Here is a 12,005-nt window from a genome sequence, read left to right as displayed (position 1 = left end):
CGTATCAGAGGTTCGATTTGCAGACAGGTGCAGAGCTGTGCTAAGCGGCCCTTGGAGGACCATCCGTTTGAGCTTGAGCAGGGGGAGGACGTGCGTTCCGAGGGCTGGGCTCTGGTCTAACCTTCGGTAGAGACGGCCGCCGTCTGGCAGCTCGGACTAGGGCTTTAGCTGGGCCGGGGTCCGCCTCGCCGCACCATTTCCGGGGCGGTGCCATTGCCCTTTTAAGAGGCCCGCGGCCCGCCCCCTGTGGGCGGGGCTTGCTGGGGGCTCTACGGGGCGGGCCGGCGGGCGGCCAGGGTCTCCCAGGGGTTCTCCGGTGGTGGGCGCGCGCCTCCCGGCCGCCATTTCCCGGCGTCTCCAGAGGCGCCGCCCCTCGTCGCGCGCGCGGGGACCGCTCTCGTCCTGTCGCCGGGGCCGCCGCGCCGCCGCCCCCGCTCAGGTAAGGTGAGGCCCGGCTCCCGGCGCCCGGAGACCCTGCGGTGCCCTCGCTGGGCTGCGCGTCCGCGGAGCGCAGTGAGGCCGCGCCGGGCACCGTGTGGTCGGCCGACGGGCCGCGAGCCGCTCGGGCGCCGAAACCTGCCTGTGGGAGGGAGGGAGGGGCGGCGGCCGAGGGAGCGGGGCCGCGGAGTTTCGGGCGACGGGAGCGCGGGAGGGGGCCCGCCGCTCCCCAGGTGGCCGATCCGGCGCGCGCTATGGGCCGGGCGGTGGTGGCCCTTCCTCGTCTGCGACTCACTGGTCCAGTTGGCTAGGTGGGTGGCCGGCTGCGGGGGACCCACAAAACCAGACCCGAACCTGCCGAGCACCTGGGGCCAGTGGTCGTGAGGTTCTTGTAACCGGACTTTTAGGGCTGGTTTGCGCTGCTGTGAAATCTCGGCCACTTGGAAAGTTTGCGGTGCGGAGTGTTCCCTGGGGCGAGATCCCGGGGACGGGGACCCCAAACCCCGGGGGGGACCCCAAACCCCGGGGGGGGGGACCCCGCCGCACTGCCGGTGTTGTTGTCGTGTGAATGACGAGTTCACTCTCTTTACGGTGAGTCCAGAATTCTACCCACGAGGATTGGCCATATAAATATATTTTTAACTAGTGTCCAAGTATTTATTAACTTACGGGAAAATTAAGTCTAATAGTCGTAAGGTGCTTACCCTTATCTGATAGACTTTATACATATGTTGCCGATCAAAACCCAGAAATTAACCATCATAGGCAATTCCATTAGAAAACAGCTTGTATAACCTCTGTTGAATTACTGTTTTACGAGATTACTGGCACAGGATAGTACTGACTTTATTCCACTTGCTGCGTGTTGCCCTCGTGCTTTATCCACCTGTGGATGAGAGGATACATGTTTTATGGCAACCTTTTAAGTTTGGGATGTTATTTTTTACTTTAGAAGTAACTTCAGTTCATTGAGCTAGCACATTAGTTGCTAATGTGGATTCCATTATATGCATTCTTTAAAAAATGTTTTTCCTCCCCCCCCCTTTATTTGAATTTCTGTGATTCTACAGGAGATCTGAGAAATTAGAAAATACATACTGAAATTAGTGTTTAAAAACTTTGCGGAACTTTTTTACTGCGGGTGATTCAGATGCAGAGCGACTGATCAGACTAGAGCCTGCTCCATAGGCTGTTTGTAAGTCTGTCAGCCCTGATGGAAGCCAGCTGCCGCCTTGTCTCCTCCAACAGGGTCATCTTTTCAGTTAGCAGCCAAGCTCTTTCACCACTGAGCCGGCGCCCACCGAGGCATTGTGATTGTCAGGCTAGGGATCTGCCCTTAGGTCTTAGAGGGGTAAATAATTTTCAAACAAAAAACAAAAGCCATTCCATATTTCATTACTACTTTCTTAAGTGTTTTAATAGATAAGGCTATGGGTACAAGGGCATCTAATTGAGAGTCCAGGAATGCTATTCTAAGGAAAAGGTATGTTAAGTAGAAATTTGAAGTTAGTCATGTGTAGGGGGAGGAATGTGAAATGGGTAAAAGTCATGTGAAATGGGGAAAGAGCATTCCAGAAAGATGCACCAGCTAATGCAAAGGCCAGAGCAGCATGAGGAGTGGGTCCTGGAGGAGCAGGCAGTAAATAGAGCCAGGTGGGGACAGGCTCTGGGGTTTTTGAAAAGTTGTCAGTTGGTACCAGGAACCCCCTGGGTGCAGCAAGCCCAATAGAATTGGGGAGTGGGAGAAGTGGATATGGGGAGGTATTTTGAAAGACTTCTACCAATGGTATACCTTTTAAAAACTCCCATGTCAATTATTTTCTTTGAGATTTAAATACCTCCCCTCAACAGTTGGCAGTTCGTCTTTTTGTGTATGCGCAGCTAAACAAGTATGCATGTAGATATTTTTATTCATATTTATATATCCACTATATTCGTTTTTCTGATTTGATTTTTTTTCCCTTAAAATTTTTGTCAGTACCTAAATCAACTATTTTTAGACAGCTTGAATAGTTAGCATGGTATATTCCATGCTTAAGCACTCATGTTGATGAGTACATATGTATGGATTGTGATAAGAGTTGTATGAGTCCCTAATAAAATGTTTTAAAAAAAAATCAGAGACCACAGCAGGAAGAGGAAGAAAAATTCTCTCGAACTAAAAAAAAAAAAAATCTTGAAGTTACTTGTGCCTTGGATAAAAACAGATTCCTGTAACAGGGGACACATGTTATCATTGTTATTATTTAACATTTTATTGTGATTTCGTGAAGGTTACGGAGTCACTCATCAATTTGACTCTCAGCCATGCACAGGTACTTTTTCACCCTTTGTAGTCCCTCAGTGTAAAAGTACTTAACTCATTTATCCCTGTGTTTCCCGTTTCCATTTCTTCATCTTCCCAAACCCGCTGAACTTTGCCCTGGGGTAAATGGTGCCCTTTTGAGCTTAAAATATTGATGATTCTAACCAGGGGTGAACTTCAGTTGCAGACCTGAGGTGACTAAGGACCATAGTCTTGGTAAACCTGTCTCTTTTGTGAGTTTGAGTTTCCTGGACAGTTTCCTCCTGTCCTGATCCTCCTTAGAGGAGTTGGTAGTGGTAGCCAGGCACCATCTAGTTATTCTGGCCTCAGGGTTGTGGAAACTCATGTTTACGTGGTTCATTGTATCCATGTGTCTTTTGGTGGACCTTATACTGTTCTTTCTTCTGGGCAGGTTGAGGCCGATAGTTGCACGTTCAATGGCTGCTCATGAGCATTAAGACCCTAATTAATGTAGAACATTGTCTTTGTGAACTGTGTTATGCCAATAGACCCTCTCACTTTCCCCAAGCCACGGTCTCTACCCCCAGGTTCAGGGACTCATTGCTTCAAGGCATTTGGTGATAGATGGAAGCTTTAATATTTTTCTTTCTTTCTGTACCACCCCATTCATGGGTTTAATGGCAGGAGATGGAAATACAGGGCTAATGTACACATGACCTCTGTGACCTGTCTACATTCATGGGTACGCTCCCACTCTTGCTCGTATGCCCACTAAGCCTGCTTGTCTATCCACACATCTACTCAGAGATCGCCGTGGTTTCTGTGTCTCCATTGCCTTTATGCTAGTTCCTTCTGAAAACCAACCAGAAATAGAATTACTGAGAGAAAGCACACCTTAGAATCCATTCTCCAAATAGGACAGTGGACAAGAGAGATTGTTTCCCCAAGTTCCTTTTCAACATTGGCTATCTTGAGTCTTTGGAATGATAAACAGTATTTTATAACAAATGGTACCTTAATTTTGATTTTCGTTTCCTTGGTTACTGTCGAGGTTGAAGATCTGTAAAAAATATTATCATTGCATATTATCTTCTTGGACTTGTCTGGACATAACTTGGCCAGTTTTTTCCAATTGTGTTACTTATTTTAAGGACTTATAATTCTTTTTTTAAAGATCATTTTATTGGGGGCTCTTACAACTCTTATAACAATCCATATATCAATTGTATCAATCATATTTGTACATATGTTCCCATCATTATTTCCTAAACATTTACTTTCTTTTTGAGTCCTTGGTATCAGCTTTTCTTTTTTTCCCTCCCTCCCCGCTCCCACCCTTGTGACCCCTTGATAAATGATAAATTATTATTTTCATAATTTACACCAACAGCTGTCTGGCGTCCCCCACAGTTTCTGTTGTTTGTTCCCCTGGGGGAGGGGCGTTATGTGTCGATCATTGAGATCATTTCCCCCTTCCTCCCCCTTCTCCCCACCTTCACCTTACCCTCCTGGTATCGATAATCACATTTCTGTACCTTAGGAATTTATCTGACTTGGATTATAATTCTAATAAAGGCTAATTATTAATCTATAAAAATATGCATGTATATTTTATAGAAAGTTGTGTAATAACCCAGGTATGCTATTTAAATATACTTCCTTATAGTACTACTGTGCCCTCCTCCATCCTGCCCTCGCCACCACACTTTAAAGCTTCACCCATCTGTGAAAATATGGTGAAGCCTGACCTCCCCTAATTTCAGAAGGGGGCGAGAGAAACTATCTGCATCAATAATCAGCCTTGGTCCTCTGCCAACCTTTCACCAGTTTGGACACTGCCCCTCCCGCTTAACGACTGTGCATCAGCAGAGGCATTCCTCGGTGTCATAACAAGCATGGCTGACACTGAAGAATTGGAGCTCTAGTGCACTTCACAGTGCGCCTGTGGGGCCTGTATATTGAGGCCGTCATTCAGACAGAACCAGGGATATGGAATGGATTAAAGTAAGGAAAGGTGGTTTAAACTGGTTTAAAATCAGGGTGCACCCTTTCACCATATTTATTTTGAGAAACTGATTGGAAGAAGGCTTATTAACAACTGGAAATATTGCAGATGTCACAACCTTGCTTGCCAAAAGTGAGGATGACTTGAAGCACCTGGTGATAAAGATCAAAGACTTGAGCCTTCAGTATGGATTGCAATTCAATATAAAGAAAACAGAAATCCTTTATTAGTAACATTATGATAAATGGAGAAAAGATTGAAGTTGACAAACACTTCATTTTGCTTGGATCCACAGTCAGTGCACATGGAATAGGCAGTTAAGAAGTCAAAGTAACCTGTCCCTCCCCCAGAAGAATTTATTTCAGAGGACAGCACTGGATCTGATGCGGGGGCACAGGGTAGAGGGGGACATGGGGGAAAGGAAGTGATGTTAACAAACCCAGGGACAAGGGAACAATAAGTGATCCAAAATCAGTGATGAGGAGGGTGTAAGAGGCCTGGTAGGGCTTGATCAAGGGCAATGTAACCCAGAGGAATTACTGAAACCCAAATGAAGGCTGAGCATAATAGTGGGACAAGATTTAAGTAAAAGGAAATAGAGGAAAGAACTAGGAGGCAAAGGGTCTAAATATAGGCATGTACATATAGAGGTCTAACTACAGGCATGCATGTAGGTAAATATGATGATGGGGAAATAGATCTATGTTCATATATTTATAGGCTTAGTATTAAGGTAGCAGATGGACACTGGCCTCCACTCAAGTACTCCCTCAGCAAGAACACTTTGTTCTATTAACCAAACATTCCAAGATGCTCACCTTCCCGACACAATCGCTGAAGATAATGTTGTGAAGAAAGCTGATGGTGCCCAGCTATCAAAAGATAAATACATCGTCTGCAGTCTTAAATGCTTGAAGGTAAACAAATGGCCATCTAGCTGAGAAGCAACAAAGCCCACATGAAGGAAGCACTCCAACCTCTGTGATCATGAGGTGTCAATGGAATCAGGTATCAGGCATCAAAGAAAAAATCATTGTGGATGAAGGGGAGTGCAGAGTGGGGACCCAGAGCCCATCTGTAGGCAACTGGAGATTTCCTTTCAGAATGGCCTTGGGGAGGAGATGAGCCAGCCAGGGTGCAGTGTAGCAATGATGAAACATACATACAACTTTCCTCTAGTTCCTAAATGCTTCTTCTCCCCTCTCACTATCATGATCCCAATTCTACCTTACAAATCCAGCTAGACCAGAGGATGCACACTGGAACAGATAGGAACTGGAAACACAGGGAATCCAGAGTGGATGATCCCTTCAGGACCAGTGGTGAGGTGAGAGTGGCAATACCGGGAGGGTGGAGGGAAAGTTGGGTAGAAAGGAGGACCCGATTACAGGGATCTACACATAACCTCCTTCCTTGGGGACAGACAACAGAAAAGTGGATGAAGGGAGATGTCAGACAGTGTAAGACATGACAAAATAATTTATAAATTATCAAGGGTTCATGAGGGGGGAGGAGGTGAGGTGAAAAATGAGCTGATACCAAGGGCTCAAGTAGAAAATGTTTTGAAAATGATGATGACAACAAATATACAAATGTGCTTGACACAATGGTTTATGTATGGATTGTGATAAGTGTACGAGCCCCCAATAAAATGATTTAAAAAAAAGTCAAGTAACATATTACACTGGGCTTATCTGCTGCACCAGGACCTCTTTAAAATGTTGAAGAGCAAAGACATCACCCTGAGGACTAAGATGCACTTGACCCAAGCTGTGGTATTTGTAATGGCCTCACAAGCAATTGAAAGACTTGGAATAAGGAAGATGGGCAAGAAAGAGTGAGACTGACCGAGAGATGGATTGACACAGTGGCTGCAACAATGTACTCAAAGACAGCTGTGAGGATGGTGCAGGACCAGGCTGTTCCCTTCTGTTACAGGTAGGGGTGCTGTGAATCAGAACTCCTGCAGGGCACCTCCCTTCTCTTCTCAGAGAGATGGTTAATCCATTGCAGTGGCCACATAGACCTTAGAGGCCATGCTCACAATTACAGGATTTCCGAGGCAAGTAACAGGTCCCAGCTCAGGTTCAGGAATGCTCAGGATATAGTTCGTTTGATCAGAACAATTTCTTAACAGTGGCCCCAGCAGTCTTCTCTGGCTCTTGGCCCTCTGCCCCCAGGGTCTCTTTCTCCAGATGGCCTCTGTTTCGACTAAGGCAAGTATTATAAAGCTCTTGTAGCTGCATTGCCCAGATGAATCCCACTCTGCCCATTAGCCTTAATGTGAAAGCACTCAGCTTTGGTCCAGCCCAATGTGCTGTCTACCTTCTGATCCCACTGCTGCCAGCACTGATGCCAGCCTTCTGATCCCACTGCTGCTGTTTCTGGGCCACTGCTTCTCCTCTTCCCTCACCACCTCATCAGGACTCTCAGGAGCCAGTCTGGTCCAAAGGGGTGCTCTCCTCCTGGTGCTTCTTCCCTGCTGGCTATGGGACCCCTTTCTGCCCTGAGAGAACTCATTTTAACCCTCGTGGAATGACCAGAAAGAGTCCTGGTGGTGTCGTGGGTTAAATGCTGGGCTGCTCATAGAGAGGTGTATAGTTTGAAAGTACCAGCTGCTCCATGGGGGAAAGACGAGGCTTGACGGCACCGCTGTCGCTGAAACCCACTGCAGCGTTCTGCTCTCTTACAGGGTTGCTGGGAGTCCGAATTGACTCGATGGTAGTGAGTTTGTTTGGCTCAGGATGGCAAAGCTGACCCAGTTCCTTTCTTAGTGTTCCATATACCTTGTCTGTGTTATTATTTGTGTGTATCTTAATTACCGTATTATCTAGTTACCTAATCCCTTTAGTGGGCCACTAGTACCTCATTTGCGTAACCTCACCCAGACATTTGGTGAAAGTTAGAAAGACTGGCTGGAAGAACCGTATTAAATGATTCACTTTATCCAGGGCAGATGATCCCTTCAGGACCAGGGGTGTGAGTGGTGATACTGGGAGGGTAGAGGGTGAGTGGGTTGGAAAGAGGGAACTGATTACAAGAATCAACGAGTGACCTCCTCCCTGGGGGTTGGACAGCAGAAAACAGGGTGAAGGGAGACGTCGGACAGGGCAAGATATGACAAAATGATTTATAAATTATCAAGGGCTCATGAGGGAAGGGGGAGCGGGGAGGGAGGGGAAAAAATAAAGGACCTGATGCAAAGGGCTTAAGTGGAGAGCAAATGTTTTGAAAGTGATGAGGGCAAAGAATGTGCTTTACACAATTGATGTATGTATGGATTGTGATAAGAGTGGTATGAGCCCCTAATAAAATGTTTAAAAAATGATTCACTTTACTATACAATCTGAAATTTATTTTTAATTTTTTAAGTAAAATATTTTTAACGTGTGGAGATTGGTTTTAAAAAAATACTTCTGTTTACCAAAAGAATAATTGTTTTTTAAGTATTACGTTGTAAAATTCAAGAAACATACTTTTTCTAGACCAATAACCCTCATTGCACATAAGACAAAATGAATTTTTTTATGTAAGGTGCACTTTTTCCCCCCAACAGTTTTAATGGCATATAACATATATCATACAATTAAATAGCTCAGTCATTCAGTAATATCAAGGAGAATTGTACGCATCACTCTTAGAGCATTCGTAAGGTACTTATTGTACTTTTGTACAGCACTTATTCTTTGTGGCACCGTTTTAAAGTTTGTAATACATAGTTGTTGAAGTTCTGAATTTGAAAGAAAGCTGTGTTTTTCTCTATCGAGTTAGATCTACTTGTATAGTGAGTTTGTTTTTAGCAGTACATGATGCAAATGAGGTGAAAAAGCTTTATAATTCATTCGGGTCCTAGAGAACATAGAATTGTTAGCTATTTTGAATGTAGATTTCCTTTAAACACTCCCCTGCCCCATAAAAACTTTATTATAGATACATTTACAGACACAGAAATAGACGTGTGTTCTAAGTACCCAGCACCCAGCCTCAACAGTTCTCGACCAGTTTATCTAGACAATATAATGTTCTTTCCATCCCCATTTAGTTCCCTTCCTTGAATGACTGATACAAATACGAGATACCACATCACTGCTTCAATAAGTATTTCATTGTGTGTTTAAAAGATAGACTATTTGAAAATACAACTTCAACAATTCCTTGGTTATTAGCAATTCAGTTGAGTGCTCTAATATATGTCTGTGTGATTTATCAACTTCTTGGGAATTTTAAAGCAAGTGTCATGACCTCACCAACGTACTAAATTACATTAGAGTATGCATACTTGTGAAATGAAGATGACAGTTCTCCATTTATAGCTGTGGAGGTATTGTGTGTGTTTTAACACTTTAGCTTTAGTTTTAACCAAGTTTATAAATGTGTCTTGCCACTTGCCAGACTTCTCCTGAACTGTATTATGCTGAACGATGCTTGTTATTTTTCTTGAAATTATTTCAGACACTCACAAAACCCAAACCAAATTCAATACCGCTGTGTCAATTTTAACGTGTGACGACCCTGCAGGACAGAGTAGAACTTGGGTGTCTGGGACTGTGGATCTTTGCCAGAGCAGAAAGCTCTGCCTTTCCCTCGATGAGCAGCTGGTGAGCTTGGACACAGACCTTGTGGTTAGCAGCCCAACGCTTAACCCGCAGCACCACCAGTGCTGGTTTTAGTTGGAAATTAAACTCACTGCCGTCCAGTTGATTCTGACTAGCGTAGTGAGTACCCCTTGGACTGCGAACTGCAGGATCACCTGTTTGAACCCACCAACTGCTCCTCTGGGGAGAGATGAGGATGTCTGCCCCCCTAAAGAGATGCTAGGGTGCACCTTTACACCATCTTGTAGGGTCACCATGACGATGAGCAGACTGAGCTTTAGAAAACATCCTGCTGACTCATAGCACCCTATCTAGGGGTTTCAGGACTGTGATTCTATACAGCAGCAGACAGCCTTATTCTTTCTCCTGCTTACGGAGAGTTCCCGCGTACCTTGTACCCAGCTTCCCCATTGCAATATCTGACGACTGTTTTAGGAAGGTTTATTTGAATCAATCTAAAATAGATCTACATATTACCAGATATACTTGAGTATAAGCCGACCTGAATATCAGTCGAGGCACCTAATTTTACCACAAAACTTCATTAAAAATGTGCTGGAAAATTCGTCATATACTTGAGTATATACGGTATAGTTGTCCACATAATGTATTTAAGTCATTTTTTAATTTGTAGGTACCCTCTCCATATTGTTTACCGCACAGTTTATTTGCTGAGTAAGCTGAATTATGTTGAAAGAAACAGATTTATCATGTATGTTTGTATTTCCCTCCAGCTTCTTATTTAGCTATGTGTACTTATCCTCGAGAAGTTACTTTTACAAAAATGGTTCTGTGATGTAGTGGAAAGAGACCAGTATTTGGCATCAGAAAATGAGAATTTAAGCTTCGCTTTTTATCACTCAAGGAGTCCTGGTGATTGGATGACATATCGGGCTCCTAACTGAAAGGCAGTTCAACTTTAACCAGCTGCTCCGTGGAGGAAAACGAGGCTAGCTGCTTCCGTAAACATTTGCAGCATTGGAAACCCTAGGAGCGGCAGGCCTAAGGGGTCTCCTCATGAGTCAGAAGTAACTTGCTGGCAGTGGGTTTGGCTTTTCATCATTTGCTAAATAATAGATTTAATTAATGGCTTAATTTCTCTCACCCTTCGTTTACCCAGCAAAATAAAATGGGGAGTTTTTCTGAGGACAAATGAGATTATTTAGGAAACGTGTTGTGCATTGTCATGATCCTCCAGGCTGGTGTGCTTCTTCCATGTGGGCTTGTTGCTTCTCTGGTAGATGGCTGCTGGTTTAATTTCAAGCCTTTAATAATCCCAGATGTTGTATCTTCTAATAGCCTGGCATCATCAGCTTTCTTAAACACATTTGCTTGTGTACTCATTTGCCTTCATAGATGGTATTGGGAAGGTAAGCACACAATGGCATGATATTTTTGTTCTTTGATGTCTGAAACCTGATCCCTTTGACACCTCTTGATCACACAGGCTGGTGTGCCTCTTCCATGGGGACTTGTTGCTTCTCTGCTGGAGGGCCGCTTGTTTACCTTCAAGCCTTTAAGACCACAGACACTATATCTTTTGATAGCTGGGCACCATCAGCTTTCTTCACCACATTTGCTTGTGAACCCATTTTATCTCCAGCCATCCTGCCAGGAGGGTGAGCATCACAGATTGCTAGGTTGTTAGGGAGGACTTAGCAGAGGCCCAAAGTTTGTTCACTACCTCAACGTATTGCCATATAAATATATGTATATAGGCCAATACCTCTGTTTTTATGAATGAATATATTTACATATGTACACATCTATGGTTATACCTCTATCCATAGCTTTGCTTCCTAGATCTTTCCTTTCTCCTGCCCCACCATTTGGTTTACCCTTCTTCTGCCTCCTAGTAATTCCTCTCAGCTAAATTGCTGTTGCTCCAACACCCTCAGAGTCTCTACATCCTCCTCATTGTTGATTTAAATTCCCTAGTGTTCCCCTGTCTGTGCTGTTATTTGCTCACCTCTCCCTTACTCCGCCTCCTCCTCCCCCAATCCCCTCTGGAGCCATGGGTCCCATTGCTTTCTTCTTGCTTCCCATACCTTATCATATATAGGTAGGCAAACCAACAATAGCAGAGAGAAAACAAGAGATTGAATAAAAAGAGAAGAAGAAAACCTAGCAAATACCCTGGAAAAGCGTACTTAATTCCAGTTCTGTCTGCTGATTTGTATGACTATCTCCCCGCGGGTTCTGGAGGGTCTGGGAACTGCCCCTCCTATCCTGAACTCTATGTGGGAGGCTCCTCAGAGACGTTGTGGCTTTGCTTTGCTCCCAATGCTGATCTCTTATGTTCCCTTCTTGATTCGCCCTGCTTGGAGGGGGCGGGGATTCAGACCAGATTCACCCCCTGCCGTGTGTCCCCAGTATTGTTCTCTGTTGCTGCATGCTCCAGTGAGGGGACATCATGTCTAAGCTGTTGTCAGCTCCACAGCCTTAACAGCTCCGTGCAGGGACGTCTTCCTCAGGGCTTGGTGTGCCCATATGGAGTCTAGACCCTCACTCTCCCTTTTTCCTTCTTGGTTTGCTTCCGTGTGGGTGTGGCAGGCCGGCCCGCTCCCCAGCCTGTAGGTTCAGTGCTGTCCTCTGTAGCACAGACTTCTAGGGAGGGGTCGGTTTGGCCGGCCCTGGAGCCCACTCTGTTCTTGAGTTGCTCCATGTGGTTACCTTGCCCTCGAGGTTTGGTGTGCTGTGG

At 45.0% G+C, this 12,005-nt stretch overlaps 1 protein-coding gene across 1 annotated transcript in view; it reads left to right on the top strand.

The window, feature by feature from the left end:
• The first annotated feature begins 309 nt into the window (after nt 1-309).
• The window catches only part of EPB41L5 (erythrocyte membrane protein band 4.1 like 5), a 188,427-nt gene continuing 176,731 nt past the window's right edge, over nt 310-12,005 (top strand). Inside the window, exon 1 of the mRNA XM_075530240.1 lies at nt 310-439. The gene's annotated coding sequence lies outside the window, so the exon portion shown is untranslated. The remainder of the gene's footprint in view (nt 440-12,005) is intronic.

The sequence above is a fragment of the Tenrec ecaudatus genome, chromosome 13 (genome assembly GCF_050624435.1).
Source record: "Tenrec ecaudatus isolate mTenEca1 chromosome 13, mTenEca1.hap1, whole genome shotgun sequence".
Taxonomy (NCBI): Eukaryota; Metazoa; Chordata; class Mammalia; order Afrosoricida; family Tenrecidae; genus Tenrec; species Tenrec ecaudatus.
The sequence above is the reverse complement of the archived record's forward strand: the minus strand, read 5'-3'. Positions and strand labels throughout refer to the sequence as shown.